Raw genomic sequence first — 14904 nt, 5'->3', positions numbered from 1 at the left:
AACGAATGAAGTATTATTTTAGCTTTTGAGATCAGATTGCACGCATGTTGGTGCAATTGAAAAACATATCAAGATCTACTAAAATCTAAAATACTCCTAAAATAATCATGCAATAATGCCATAATGGTCCATGTGATGGCAGGCAAGGGGGCAAGTCAAATTAAAAAAGCAAAGAGACTAAAGTTTTATCATGTTCAGGGTAATTAAATACTTATAAATAAAAAAATCTTTCTTTATAGCTTGATTCATATCAAGATCTTTTCACCCACATTTGGGACATGGGTTTCAATATCGGATCTGGTTTTTCTGTCTTCTCATGGTTTTTTTTTTGTAGTGGGACCTTTTGTGTGCTTTGTATTTGTTTCATTGTTAATATATATTTTGTAACGCCCCTCAATTTTGGTCAATAAAAATTTTCGTTAAATATTTGAATTTTATTTAAATTACTTATTTTCTCTTGAGTGGCTATATGATTTCTTATTTTTGTCGTAATTAGATTTCTGGTGTAACAACTCCGATTTTCATTCAATAAAAATCTCGTTGTTATTCGAAATTTCTCGATGATTTTCTTATTTGATTCCTAATAGTTCGTATTCAAGCAATTGAACACCTTATCACCATATTCCTCGACTAAAAACTCTAATTGCACTTTAGCCCCTCAATAATCGTTTCTTGAACTTTAAGCCCTACTTAGCAAGCCTAGTTAGCTTTTAACCGACTTGTTGGAGAAACCAAACTAAGAAGTCACCTAGTTACTTTTTCCTAACCGTAGATGGACCATTTTGCCCATCTTGAACCTTTTCAAACCCTAGACTAGAAATTGTTTAATTATTTCTTTTATTGTTTTGATTTTATTCTTTATCCTTTGGACGATAAATGTTAGGGAAACTATTATCCATTGGATAATAGAAACCCAATTCTTTATATTAAAAGGATTTTTGAAAGATTTGAACAAGTACTATAATCTTTTGGAAATAGACTTTTATAATTACTTTAAAAGTACTTTTTGAATATTTTACTATAAAAAGTACCCTAGTAGCTATGGTCCATTGGACAATAACCGTTAGGGTAATCTTTACCCATTGGACAAAAGTTTTTTCTTTATTATATTTGGCTAAGTACATATATATAAACACATGGGTAAATTTCAAAAGGACATGTAGTCTTTTAAAAGACTTAAATTATGATTTAAAATACTCGTACCTTATTACCCATTGGACGATAACCGTTAGGAAAATTATTATCCATTGAGTAATAGGTTCATCTTCCAACTAAGTACTTAACCCATTAAAATAATATTTTGTTAAGATTCCCGGAAGTACAAAAGTACATTATTATATTAATTAAAGTACTAGTACCTTTTAATTGTTTATTGGGAGAAACTTGACCCTTTTAATCCTAGGGTACATTAGTACATATGTATATATGTATATAAGTACTTGGATGATGTAATTTGCCTTAGTACTCATGTACCCATTTGTTAGTTTATTGGGGAAAATCTTGACCCTTAAGTCATTTTGGGTTTTAAAGTACCAAAGTACCCATTATTTTATTTTTGTTCTTGAACTAGTAAGTACATATATATATATATGTGTGTGTGTGTGTGTGTGTGTGTATGTACCATGAGAGAGAGAGGGAGAGAGAGGGAGAGAGAGAGGCCGAAAGAGAGGGAGAGAGGAGAGAGGAGCCGAGAGGGAGAGAGAGGGAGAGAGAGAGGAGGAGAAAGAAGAAGAATTTGATGTGTGAGCCTTGACATTGATCTCCCATGTACTTCAAATCTTTGGAAGTTATTCTTCCTAGCCAAATCTTAACTCCATTGTCCTCCTTTGTACATCTTTCATTTGTTTAACACAAGAATCTTGTACCATTGTCTCCAAATCTTCCAACATATCTTTCAAAAATCCCATCCAAGGTACTAAGATTAGCCATGCAAGCCTAGATAGCCCCATGGCCTAACCCATTAAGCTTTCTATCAAGCATGACAAGTGAAAAAAATCAAAGATGTAGAGAGAGAGAGAGGGATTCGGTTGAGAGAGGGAGAGGAGGAGCATTGGCCTATAAATAGAAGCTCACTCCAAGCTTAAACTCACACCTTCAACCATTGCTCTCACTTCTCTCTAGAAATTTCAAAAGTTCTTGCTTTCAAAGTTCTAGTTTTCTTGTGTTCTTGAGTGTTCTTGAGAGAAACCACTAAACCACCTTCCAAAACCACCTTTAGATCTTTTAAAGTAGCTTAGTTAAGTTAGAAAGTTGTTTCTAGGAAAAGAAAGTACAACTCTTTTCCTTTCGAAGCAAACCGACGCCGTTACGCCGCCGAAATCCAAAACCGTAGACCGAATATTTATAACCGACTACTACCGCCAAGAAGCAAGGTAGGATCTCCTTATCTTCCATCCCAAGTAGTTATCCTTATCTACTATCCCAAATATAAAGTAGTTTTGTACCCTAATGCTAAATATAAGTTCATTGGGAAGTAACTTTAATCATTTTATTTAAAGTAGATAATGTTATCTTTTGTTGGAAACATATGAAATGCATGATGTTCGTTATTAAGTGATTCAAGCATGTCAAGTAGTTTGAAATGGATGATCTTGTTAGATTAAATATTACAATGAATGATATCGTATGTGAAAAAGTCCCACCGCGGAGTCTATGCATGATAACGTGACACGAGAACCAAGAAAGTAGAAACATGACACCTAGGGTGTAGATAATGATGAGATGTATTTTGAAACCACAATGTGGCTGGACTTGGTAGCCCATTGTGTGTATGGAAACCCGCAATGTAGCCGGACGTGGTAGCCCATCATGTAGATTGTGAAAACCGCAACGTGGCCGGACTTGGTAGCCCGTTGTGTGTATAAAAACTCGTAATGTGGCCGGACTTGGTAGCCCATTGCGTGGATTATGAAAACCACAATGTGGCCGGACTTGGTAGCCCATTGTGAAGATTGCCAATGCGGCCGGACGTGGTAGCCTCATTGGTAATGTGGCTTGGTTATCTGCGGAGAGGAGCCAATGCAAGTTTTGTGTGCCAATGGGAACCCGGGACGGCGGAACCATTGTGAGGATACTCGGGAGACCGGAACGGCGGAACCGATGTTGAGTGTGTTAAAAACGAGTTTTTGAAAAGGTGATACGTTGTGAAATGTGAAAAATGTTAACACGGTCTACGAGGAGTCACGTAGAAGAAACTCACAAATTTTGGACACCAACGTTGATTGTTTATCGTATACAAATGTGTTGTTGATAGTTAAATTGGCTAGATAAGCATGCTATGAGGAATTCTTTGACTATGTGTTGCATCGTTGTAAGTTAAAGGTTAGAGGGTTTGGATTATTCTATTGAGCGTTTAAGCTCACGGTGTTGCCTTTTTGGTGACCCTGATCTATTATATTAGTGGCGACGCTGGTATAATATGTCAGACTTCATAGATGAACCGGGTGAACTTTACACCTTGGAGGCCTTTGGAGCCGAAGAGCTAGCCCGGATGGAAGAACAAGCGGAGCAGTAGTTAAGAAACTTAGTTCCCTTCCGTTTGTAATAAAAGTACTCCTTTTAAGTTTCTGTTGTAATAAAGAACTTGACTCAGTTTATTTTCAATAAAATTACTTATTTAACGTACCCAAAATTCGGGACGTTACATACTCCCTCCGTCCCTTTTTAAGTGTCCTGCTTCGTAACTCCAACTTATTAAAAAGACATCATCATTACACCTTTCACATCAACTTTTTCCTCCACTTTCCTTACTTACCCATCATCATTACACTTTTACTCACTAACTTTTCAAAATAAAAATTACTTTTAGGGACAAAATAGACAATACACCTACTTTTACCCTCCTAACTTTACAAAATGGACACTTATTAAGGGACTGCCCAAAATGAAATACTAGACTCAAAAAAAGGGACGGAGGGAGTATGTGTCTATTTCCCCAATATAAATAAAGAAATAAGGGAGTGTCCATATGTCACAAAAAAAAAAAAAAGGAGCAACAAATTGCAGATATAATACGGAGTAGTTAGATTCTCAGTCAGCATTTTTCGAGCACAAAAGCAAGGGTCATGTTAATGATCGGATCTGTTCATTTGTAGAGCTTCTTGAGAATAATAGCGGTGTCAAAAATTATAAAAACAGAATTCCAACTAATACCTGTTCTGTTCGCAATGCATTTATGATTTATCTTTATGAAAATGGGGTCAGCCATACTTAATCAAATCGATTAAACCCATTTTAACAATAGGTAAATTCATTTTGAAAAGGCATTAATCAACATTTGATCTCAATAATTTTTATTCTGTTAATGTTCTCAATGAACTCTACAAAATTAACAGATCTGATCATTAACGTGATGTCTGCTTGTGCCTATATAGGGACTACCAGAATCCAACTGTTTTTTTTTTCTTAAACAGAATCCAATTGTTTTTTTTTTTTTTGATCCGCAACAGAATTCAATTGTGACTTGGGAAAGTCTACAATACACACCCCTTATTTGGGTGTACCATATGCACCTATTTTATGGTTTACTCATAACATTTTAGCGTGTTTCGTAACTTTTGTCCTAGAATTCATAACTTTTCAGCAGTACGATTTGTAACATTTTCATTAAGATTCATAACATTTTGGTGTATTTCGTAATCTTTATACGATTCGTAACTTTTTAGCAATACAATTCATAAAATTTTCTCTATAATTCATAACATTTTAGAAGGTGTATATGATACACACCCAAATAAAAAGGGTGTATTGTAGTCTTTCCCTTGTGACTTTAGTGTTTTTCTGCTTTAAAACTTTGACCAACGTGAGACACGCCCAAGTGCCCAACGTTGTGGGCAATTGCACTAATAAGGGACCTTGCCCCGGAAATTGTACTAATTACTAATGAACACCAATTAGTTTACCATTGGTCCATTTGTATCCCTTAACAAACCTCGTGCCTTCAAGCGTATGAAGTTAAGCAGTCAACAAACTAGCTACATCTCTTAATACTGGGTTGTTTGCAACGTGCGTTGCACGCTCGGTCATGCTTGCTGGTCTAATAATGAATTTTATTTAGCGTTATTGTTTAATTTTGAATTATTTGGGTTTCTTTTGGTAGATTGTTGTAAAAGAAGGGTTAATTACGAAGTTTTCTTTGTTGAGGTTTGTTTGTTTGGCATATGATCGTTTTGTATTTTAGTAATGGCTAGTTTGGTTATCTATAGTTTCGGGCTAAAGTAGTGTTGTTAGGTGCAAGATGACTCTTTTTTCCCTCCATCAAATGCACTGATTAGTCTTATAAGTGTGTTTTTTTATGTTTTGTTATGCTAGCGAAAGTAACGGAATGAGTAATGCAGTAGTATGGAGCAAAGCACACAATTGTAAAAATCAAGCCAGAAAGGGCAAAGACATGATTTTTTTTTTCTCACGCACCTTTATACTGACTTTAGGTAGTAGTCCAAAGTCATGCCTGGTGATTTCATGTTTGGTATTGTCGTCCGTTGTAATATATTCTAATTATGTGCTTTGGTATTACAATCGTAAGAAATATGTGTTAGCTGAAACGCGCATATATATATATATATATATATATATATATATATATATATATATATATATATATATATATATATTTATTTATTTATTTATTTATTTATTTATTTATGAGAAGTTTGAGTGGCGACAAAGCATGACCAGCATGACCTACGTGTTACGCACGATCGGTGATGCCCATGGTTTCACAATTAGCAATATTTGAACTAAGATATATTTTACAAAATGCAAAACACAAAGATTTATATGTTCTTGAAAGTTTCATATTCAAAGTTTAGCTGCACCATATTTAAGCACATGCTTATGTTCTGAGTTGCAAACATGTTTTAAGATAGCCAACACATTAAGATGGCCCGAACATTATAATGAACATCACAATGGAAAGAATTAAGAAATTTATTTTTCACAGCATTGATCTCAAGTTTGAAGCACCCCAAATACTAACAACCCATATGGCAAAATTGAACCAAACAACGACAGATGGGAGCGATTCAAGTTAAGAAACTTGTAATACACTTGTGGTCAAATTGGTGCATGATGTTCAAAGGAAAAGGTTTAAACACCCAAGGTAAAAATATAGCACAAAAAAGCTTAAATAGGCACAACTCTCGCATTTACACATATTATATGGGACAAGTTAGATAACCGAACAGAGCTTCAAAACCACAGTTGTCCAAGAAATTGAGGATGAGGATGATTGTCATCCGTTAAAAGTCATCCACAAGGCATGGTTTGGCTGCAGGTGGATATCAGGCAAAGGAGGAAAGGAGTGAGTAGCATTGCAAGTGGTTATGTGGTTGGGGGTCTTACTCCCTCAGGTTATTGTGAGCAGAAGGAAAATGCAAAGCTTCATGTGATTGAAGGAGCAATGGTGAAACATTGTATGAGACGTCCAACCACATACATGCAGCTCTATCCCTGTAAAGAACATATTAAGATAAGTACCAGATGTTTATACATTTAAGTTCAGGTAGGAATAAAAATAAATGATTACCCATAACCTAGCCATAGCTCATAGTGGTTTATATCAAGCTAAAAACTAATAAAGTACCTCACTTCATAATTCAGCAAGTACTGAAATGAGAATATAAGAGGACTCAAGCTCAGGACCTTGAATTTGTGATTGTTGGAAAAAAAATAGATCATTGTTTGATGTTTGGATGAAGAATTTGCATAGGTGACGAAAATGACAGAGAAGTCAAAAATTAATTTTGTTACTTCACTAACTTCTTATCATTTACGTCACGTTTTCGGTTTACTCCATAAAAGCCAAAGAGTGATAGTATTTCTGAGGAAGTAAGAGAGGTACTAATGTCTAAGCCTTGTGATCACACTGCTCTTACACATCAAGGGATACACCAGAAGCCTCTCTTTCTGGATGATACAGTATCCCATTAAGTGCAACATAGTCATATGGATAACAAGCTAATCATCTCCAATTCAGTCCAAAATTGTGATTCCCCAGTTGTTCCTATTACATCCTTGAAGCGTTATATGGCCACTATTGTCTCATCTGCCAACTTTCGCCTGTAGACATTTCCAAAACCCATGGCATCAAGTATGTTCTTAGAGCTAAAATAGTGTGTAGAAACTTGAAGCTCTAACTTCTGAGAATGCTGTGTATATGTATATAGGTGCTCGCCCCTGTTAAGGATCTTGTAAACCATTGATATACACAATATACATACTTATGAAAGGGAAAAGAAAAAGAAACAAGAGACCAGTTCTTTTTTTTTTAGTTCTCTTTTCGAAAAATTCTATAAAAGGTTAAACGAACTTTTTCGAAAACTCATAATGGGAAGATTTTGCTGAAATAGACAACTTGAAAAGGGAAAATGTTTCTGAATTTTTAAGTACTGCTCCATTTCCTTACATAGATGAAAACTTTACTCCAATGACGAGGCTTTCAGCATTTTCATAGGTTTTATTCTAAAGCACAAAACAAAACCCAAAACACAAAGTTAACCAAACAAAATACAAATCGAAGCACCTATAGAATGCAGTGTTCTAAATGGCGGCACCTAGGCGCTAGGCGGAGGGTCAGCGCCACGACTACCCCCTTGGTATTTTGTTTGGCGGCCAGGGACCCTTGGTGGAGCTTGGCGGCCGCCTAGCCGGAGCTTGGCGGCAAAACGATAGCGTGAGAGACAAGAGACAGAGGAAGAGAGCAGAAAGAGAGAGACGAGAGAGGGAGAGAGACGCGAGAGAGATAGAGATTGAGAGACGAGAGAGAGAGATGAGAGAGAGAGACGAGACATACCGGACGACAATCGATGACCGGTGAGGACGATCGGCGTGAAGCAGGCGAACCGACGATGGTGGGTTTCTAGATCTTCTTTGGATCTGAAAATGGTGTACTGAATATGTATATAGTATTATATGTGTCTTATACACACCAAGTCCTTTTAGTATATGTTAATATCATAATATACACTAAAAACATGAAAAATATCAAAAACAAAAACCGCCAAACTCCAAGCGCCACCCGACTATCGCCAAGCGCCATTTAGAACACTAATAGAATGGTAATTGTAAGTTACTAACCAGTAATGTTAAGAACTGTATGCTTTTTTGATCTATTTCTCCTCCAATATATGTACGAACACAATTGTGCATGAGAATGAGAGAGGCAAACGGTAGCTAACCCCAATTGCAGCAGCTACTTTCTTGGAGTTGTTTTTTCCTGAAAAAATTACTTTAGTGCAAGAAAAGTTTGGATCAAGAAAAGAAAAAAAGGGATTTAGCGGATGGACCAGGGGATGAACAAAGAGAAAGTGAAAGATTTAGCTTCACAATTATATGCTGCTATGTATGTCTTTTGTACATACGCTTCATAGACAGAGTAGTTTCTACCCACCTTAACTTAAGCCGCTGGATGTGTTCTCTGTTATTGGACTCAAGCTGTGCTTGTTTTAGTAAGTTCATTCATTTCATCTCTGTGTGTACCTGCGCACATGCGCTTCTGAGTGTCTTGTGTTACACCGCTTAAGAGGATAGAGTATTTCATTTAGTCAGATTGCCCAAAGATTCTAAATAGTAAATACACACTTGTTTCTTTTTTAACCTCGCGAAATATCCCAGTGTATAAAACAAGATCCAAGAACAGGAAAAAGTTTCCCACCTGTGCATGAAGTAGGTATGGTCTTTATGAAATGGAATCTTCTAAATGTACAAATACTCATGTTGGATGCTCTGTATTTGCATAAGAGTATGGATGTCAGCATATCAAACGTGTGTTAACTGTTTGTAATGGAGATGCCCGGTAATTCATGTTAGGCATTTAAACAAGAACAAACTCCCTAACATGTTTGAAATGCTTTATAGCAATTGCAGGCACTTGTATACACCATCTAGTATTATGATTAGCACTTGTATCTTGAAGTGTCCTTTAATATAGGAGTATATTCTCATAATCCACTATCTAGGCATATCGTATTATGATTTGTTTTCCCTAGGAAAAATGATATAGGAAAAAGGAACCAAGATTGCAAAACCATAACCACCATACTTTTTAACTGATAGTGATCTAAATTTGCCCGATTCCTAGCTTGTAGGCACTTACAAAGCAAATCAACTCCCAAGCTTTCAGTTTCGAAACCCTCTTAGAGCTATCAACTTTTTTCGGATCAGTCTATACAAAGCTTTTTCTCTGACTTTAAATGGAGCACTTGATAATGAACGGTGAGATTGGTTTTTCAAGATTAGTCTATGTGTGCATAAGTTGGACTAGACACCTAATACTAAAAACGGAAAAGCAATTGAGAAAGCATGTCATGTTTATGCGTGATTGAGACAATGGTTCCCATGGGACCATCCTAATTTGCTCTCCCCTTGTTACCAGGAATGCTGCAGCCCCTCCCTCTGGTTTGCCCCCCATCATATCTGGCAGCCCAAAAGGACGGTTAGTTTCAGGTTTTTTTAGGTTCTTTCTAAACCCACTTCGCTTGCAGCGACCCCTTCCCCTAAATGAATTTTACTTCTCTTTGATAAGTGGAAAGGAAACTTCATTGAAAGGAAGTGAATCCTAAAAGATAAAAACAACTACCTGAAGTTTCCAACCATAAAGCCCACAGTTGAATTGCCCTGCAGAGAATTTCCAACTGGAAATCTACATTTGTTCTGATATTCATTTTCAAGTGGTGATTCGAGTAAGTCCAGCGCACAGGACAAATTCAAAAGTTACTGTTTAGTGTACACACTAAGTTAGCCAAAGCGGACTAAATGAGTGCTGATAATACCCTACAAGAATACTAAACCCAAACCAGTATCGCCATGAAGCACAAGGCTCCAAATCCAAAGGGCCCAAATGAAAAAATCAGCCAAAATGGCACAGGCGCGGCAATTAGTTTCTCACTTCTTTCTTTTCAGTCCGTGGATATTCAATTTGGACATAGCAACACCACCCTTTGTTGCTGTTTTAAAATTTTTGTCATCATTGCCAAAAAATGCATAGCCAAAGCGCTTTAGGTTTCAATTACAGTTTACAAAGTGGGCTCAAAAAAGTATTAGGAAAAGCATGAGGGTATTCATGGCTGCAACAAAAGTTATCTCGCCAAGGCACTATCTTAATTAACATTGTTATTGTTTCATCATCGCCTTTTTAAGTGTACCGAATCACCTATACCCCGTCATTCAACAAATTTGCAATTACTAAACCATATTTGTTTCTATTCATTTGAATTTCCCATTTACCCGTCTATGACTATAAGTTCACAATTACACAAAACGCCACCGTTGTGTAAGCAAAACGGCAAAACACACTTGAACCCCCTTTTCTCCCTCTGTATGTATTCTCTCTCTCTCTCTCTCTCTCTCTCTCTCTCTGACCTTTTTACCCACCTTGTTTTCTTCTCCATCCATTAACCAAAGAAGAACCTTTTGTTTTGTATTCAGGTTCCTGAACTTGTTAACCTAAATCAAATTGAGAGTACAGAACTCCATGGAAATAGGGTTGATTACTTGGTTCTCTCTCTTCTTCTAGAATTTCTAAATTGTGATTTGTTTCCTTCTCTATTGGAGTTCTTAGTTAGGAGCATATATGTACGATCTGATTTCAAAATTAAAGTCTTCAAAGTAATTTTTTATTTTATTTTTTTCAATACCAGTCCGATTCAGAAATTAAGTGGAAGCAGCGACGATGTCGTGGACGATTCCTCCTTCAAAGCTCCCCATTCGGTTAGTCGCCTTCGAAGGAGTTGAAGAAGACGGCGTCGGCGAGCTTGTTGTCGGAGACGAGTGGGCCTTCGCTAAAAAACTCCAACCCTGGTCCTATCTCTCTGTTGGTTGCGATCTGCAAAATACCAAACGAAATTTCCGGTAACTACATCTCGGCCGAGATTTGCCCAGTACGGCGGAATCGTCCGAGAATAGCCGGAAAGTTGGACGAGACCGAAATAGAGGTCAAGGTTACCGAATTTGTGCTAAAACGGAACGTACCGGCCGATACGAAACGGTATATATCTACAACCCTAGTATTAATAATCAAATCCTAGGTATTATGAAGAAAGAAAGACAAAACTGCCACTGAAGAAACAGATCGATCTCCACCACCACCGGAGCAAAAGATCACCACCACCACAAAAACACATACACACAAAATATGTATGTATATGTGCAGATAGAGATTGGTTGGGTCATTGTCTTCGTCGTCATAGGTGCCGCTCCAGTTTCTTTGTTAACCTTCTTTTTTTAAAAAGAAAGTAATTTGAAACTCAAAAATCATGTGTTTACGAAAATAATTTTTCTATCAATCTGTATCTTATTTGATAAATCCCATTGAGATCTTTAAAATTGTGCAAAAAAATCGAAAAATTATTTTTCATTTTTATTATATTTGAGTTTCAAAATTACATTTTTTTTAAAAAAGCAGGTTTTTTGAGAAAGCAGAACAGGGCCATAGACATCGTCGTCGTCATCGTAATTTTGAAAAAGCAAGTTTTTTGAGAAAGCAGAATGGGTCCATAGACATCATCGTCGTCATCCTAATCTCCGATTGGTTGGGTTTTTCTGTGGGTGTTAGGGATGGCATTCGGGGCATTCGGGGCGGATATTGGTATATCCGTACCCGATCCCCGAAACCGAAAGCCGAACCAAATCCGCCCCGATACCCGAACGGGGAGGGGAGGAATGAACCATAACCGATCCAAACGGGATTCGGGTAATCCCCGAACCGAATGGATAACCGAATACCACGAGAGAGAGAGAGAGAGCAGATCTAGAAACTGATTTCTTTAAACTAATCAAGCAATGCAACTGATCGAGCAACACAAACAACAACTTGGATTAATGAACGTATATTAGATTCCAAAATGGAACAGAAATGGAACCCCGTTTGAGCAACAGATCGAGCAACACAAACTGATTTTTTTTTTTCTGTTAAAAAAAAAATGGAACAGAAATGGAACCTTCAGTCTTCACCTCTTCAAAGTGATAATGATGGACGGCGAGAGGAGTGCCTGGAGTGAGGCTGATCGACGGCGACTCGGCGAGAGAGGTGTGGAAGATCGTCGGCGCCGCGAGAGGGGTGTGGACTTTGGCGTGTTCTGAGAGAGGCGAGAGAGGGTGTTTGGACTCTGGCGTTGATTCTGAACCCTGAATCCTGATCACCCACTGTTAAATATATAAAGAGTTATCACACTCTAGGTCCTTAGACCTTAACACATGCAACAAGCTGGTCCATAGAGTATTTGGAACTTTGCACTTCAACCCCTGATCTCTTTTATTATATATATACATATACATACATATATATATATATATATATATATATATATGTTTCAGTTCGGTTCGGTTCGGGGATCGGTTCGGGGATCTACTAAACCATACCCGCACCAATACCCGTTCGGTTATCCAAGGCATCAACCATACCCATACCCACGGGGAATTTTTCGGTTATGGTTCGGGGAAAATTTTCGGTTACGGTTCGGGTGCCCATCGGTTCGGTTCACTTTGCCATCCCTAGTGGGTGTAGCATAGGTGGAGAGAGAGTGAGAGTAAAGTAGGAAAAAGTGGTGCGTTTGTGTGCTGGGTGTTTTTACTTTTTTCCTTGGGTTTTTTTTTTTTCTCCTGTGTGCATGTGTGTTGTTGTATGGGTGGGGGAGGGGGCAAAATAAAAATTTATACTATCAATTCAATCCTATTCCATATGAAACAAACACGATATTAATAATCACATCATTTAATCATATCCTAACCAAACATACTCATTACCAATCCATTCTCATTAATAATTCCTTCTCGTTATCAATCTCAATCATAATCTCATCTCCTTACAAATCTCAACCATCTATCACCGTTATTAAACGAGACCTTCGGACTCAAATGTGGCCGAACCAATTTCCATCAACTCTAGTTAGTAATATGACAAATTCTACCGGACTCAGGCCGGTCCACGTGGCCTTGTAGTTGGTACTATTTGTTTTTTGTTTTTTTTAACAATACTAAAGACTCATGATTGGGTTTTGGAAGAACCAAATACGCATCAAGCGAGAGCTCCGGGCTCCACCATCGTTGCCAGAGCTCCTTATCCACAATAGATTAGTGGCAGTCAACCCAAAAATAGAGGGAGATCAGGGGAGATCTAAACTCTCACTTGAAAAAGAGAGATATTTTCAACCAAAATCCGTAACACAAGAGAGAGGAGATGAGAGGAGAGTTGAAGTCCAGAACCGTAAGGTGGATTGAGAGGAGAGGAGAAAGAAGTAAGTGAGAGAAAACAAAAGTTGAAATGCTTTTAAACTAGGACTTCGAATATTTTGCTACCACGAAACAAGTTGAGTCAAGCAGAGTTGAGAAATTAACGAGCCTAAAGATATTTTTTAAAGTTTGAATTCTAAACGCATTATATGGAGATATTTTTAGCCTAAATTTTCCCAATTCATCCGTAAAACCAAACAAATCACATGGGTTGAACTGATCCTGGTCAGTTTACCGGTTCCACCGATTTGGTTGGAACGCATCTACCATTCTCTTCTGTGAATAGATCCTTAAAACAAAATATTCAATGGTAATGCAAAAAAATTAAGGAAATTGTGGGCAACGTGCCCTTAAAAATATTCCGTTCTTTTTAAAGTCGGATCGAGGGAGCGCTAAGCGGGACGAGCACTCGTAATTCAGAGAGTCGCTACTTGAGTTTGAAGGTCCGACACTCAAAGAACCGAACTTGAAACGCTTTTTACACTGTTTGATTTGAAAAAGTGAAGGTATCAATCGTCATAACCATATCTGGGTTCGGGAGCCAGGTTACGAGAGGGGAAGGGTTTTAAGGCACCTCTCTCTCCCAATCCAGAGATCGATCTCTACTTGAGTATTTGCGAAAACATTTGCGATTCTGTTTGATTAATCAATTCTTTAGCCATTTAGGGTAAGGAACAGTTTTATGGGGATTAAAATTGTAACACATTGCAAGATGTGATCGATAGCATGGATGCAAAAGCAGTAAATAGGTTAAAGGACAGATTCTGTTTAACAGAGCAAACCCGACGCACTGTATTGAATTGATGTACACAAAAAAGAATCTACATGCACTGATCCAGTTCACGCGGATCACTGCATGTGATTCAAACCTGCGCGCGTGAATTCTACACATGCGCACGCATATTTGCTTTGCTCGCAGCCTCTGTTTTTACCCTCCTCTGGGTTCTGGAAGGATCAGTGTACACTCAGGTCTAAACCAAACAGTTTATAGTATTTACACTACACAGTTTAAAAACTGAAAAGCCCAACAAATAAACAAAACACCCCATAAACAGCGTGGAAACACAAACAATGGCTTAAGGCCAAGTCACCCATGAAAGAGCAACGCACTGAAAAATCACTGGAACAAGCCCACCTGCGCGCACGGGTTGGTAACTTGCACGCGCCCATCAAAGCTATTTTTCAGTACTTGTTCTCACATGACTGGGGTTCTGGGACATGTCCAGATATACCCCATACCCCAATTGGTATTCCAACATAACAGAACTAAGTATTAAAATGTAAGTTAGCAGTTTTAACATTAGAAAGTAGTAAACTGGTTTTTAGCATGCTTACAATGATCTATATATAAAGAAAGACATAAAACAATAGGACACCAATCCCCACGCAGATACACTCGCGCTGCCACAAAGTGGCGCGCACGAACATGGGACCGACGCACGCTGGTTCTTGCCTCTATGGTTTTTGAAACCTTACCAGTTTTAGGGCCAGGGCATGGTATTGATTACCAGTCTTGACTCTGCCAGCTCCCCTCGGGGATCAGAACAGTAAGCAATACAAAGGTGTTATACCTTTGGTTTTTGGGTTTGAATGAATGTTTGAGCTTTGAGGTTTGAGGTTTAATGAGGTATTTGAGTGATGGCTGAGTGTTTAGAGAAGAAAGAACAAGCTATGCTC

The 14904-nt window shown here is 37.8% G+C and overlaps 1 long non-coding RNA gene across 1 annotated transcript; it reads right to left on the bottom strand.

The window, feature by feature from the left end:
- Positions 1 to 5987: 5987 nt before the first annotated feature.
- Positions 5988 to 10131, bottom strand: LOC131325531 (uncharacterized). Its single transcript, XR_009199732.1, has 2 exons — positions 8048 to 10131; positions 5988 to 7522 (listed from the first exon to the last, which is right to left on the bottom strand). It is a non-coding gene; the product is annotated as an uncharacterized LOC131325531 (long non-coding RNA).
- Between the last annotated feature and the right edge of the window lie 4773 nt (positions 10132 to 14904).

This window comes from Rhododendron vialii, chromosome 5a, assembly GCF_030253575.1.
Source record: "Rhododendron vialii isolate Sample 1 chromosome 5a, ASM3025357v1".
NCBI classification, from domain to species: domain Eukaryota; kingdom Viridiplantae; phylum Streptophyta; class Magnoliopsida; order Ericales; family Ericaceae; genus Rhododendron; species Rhododendron vialii.
This window is presented reverse-complemented; position numbering and strand designations above follow the sequence as displayed.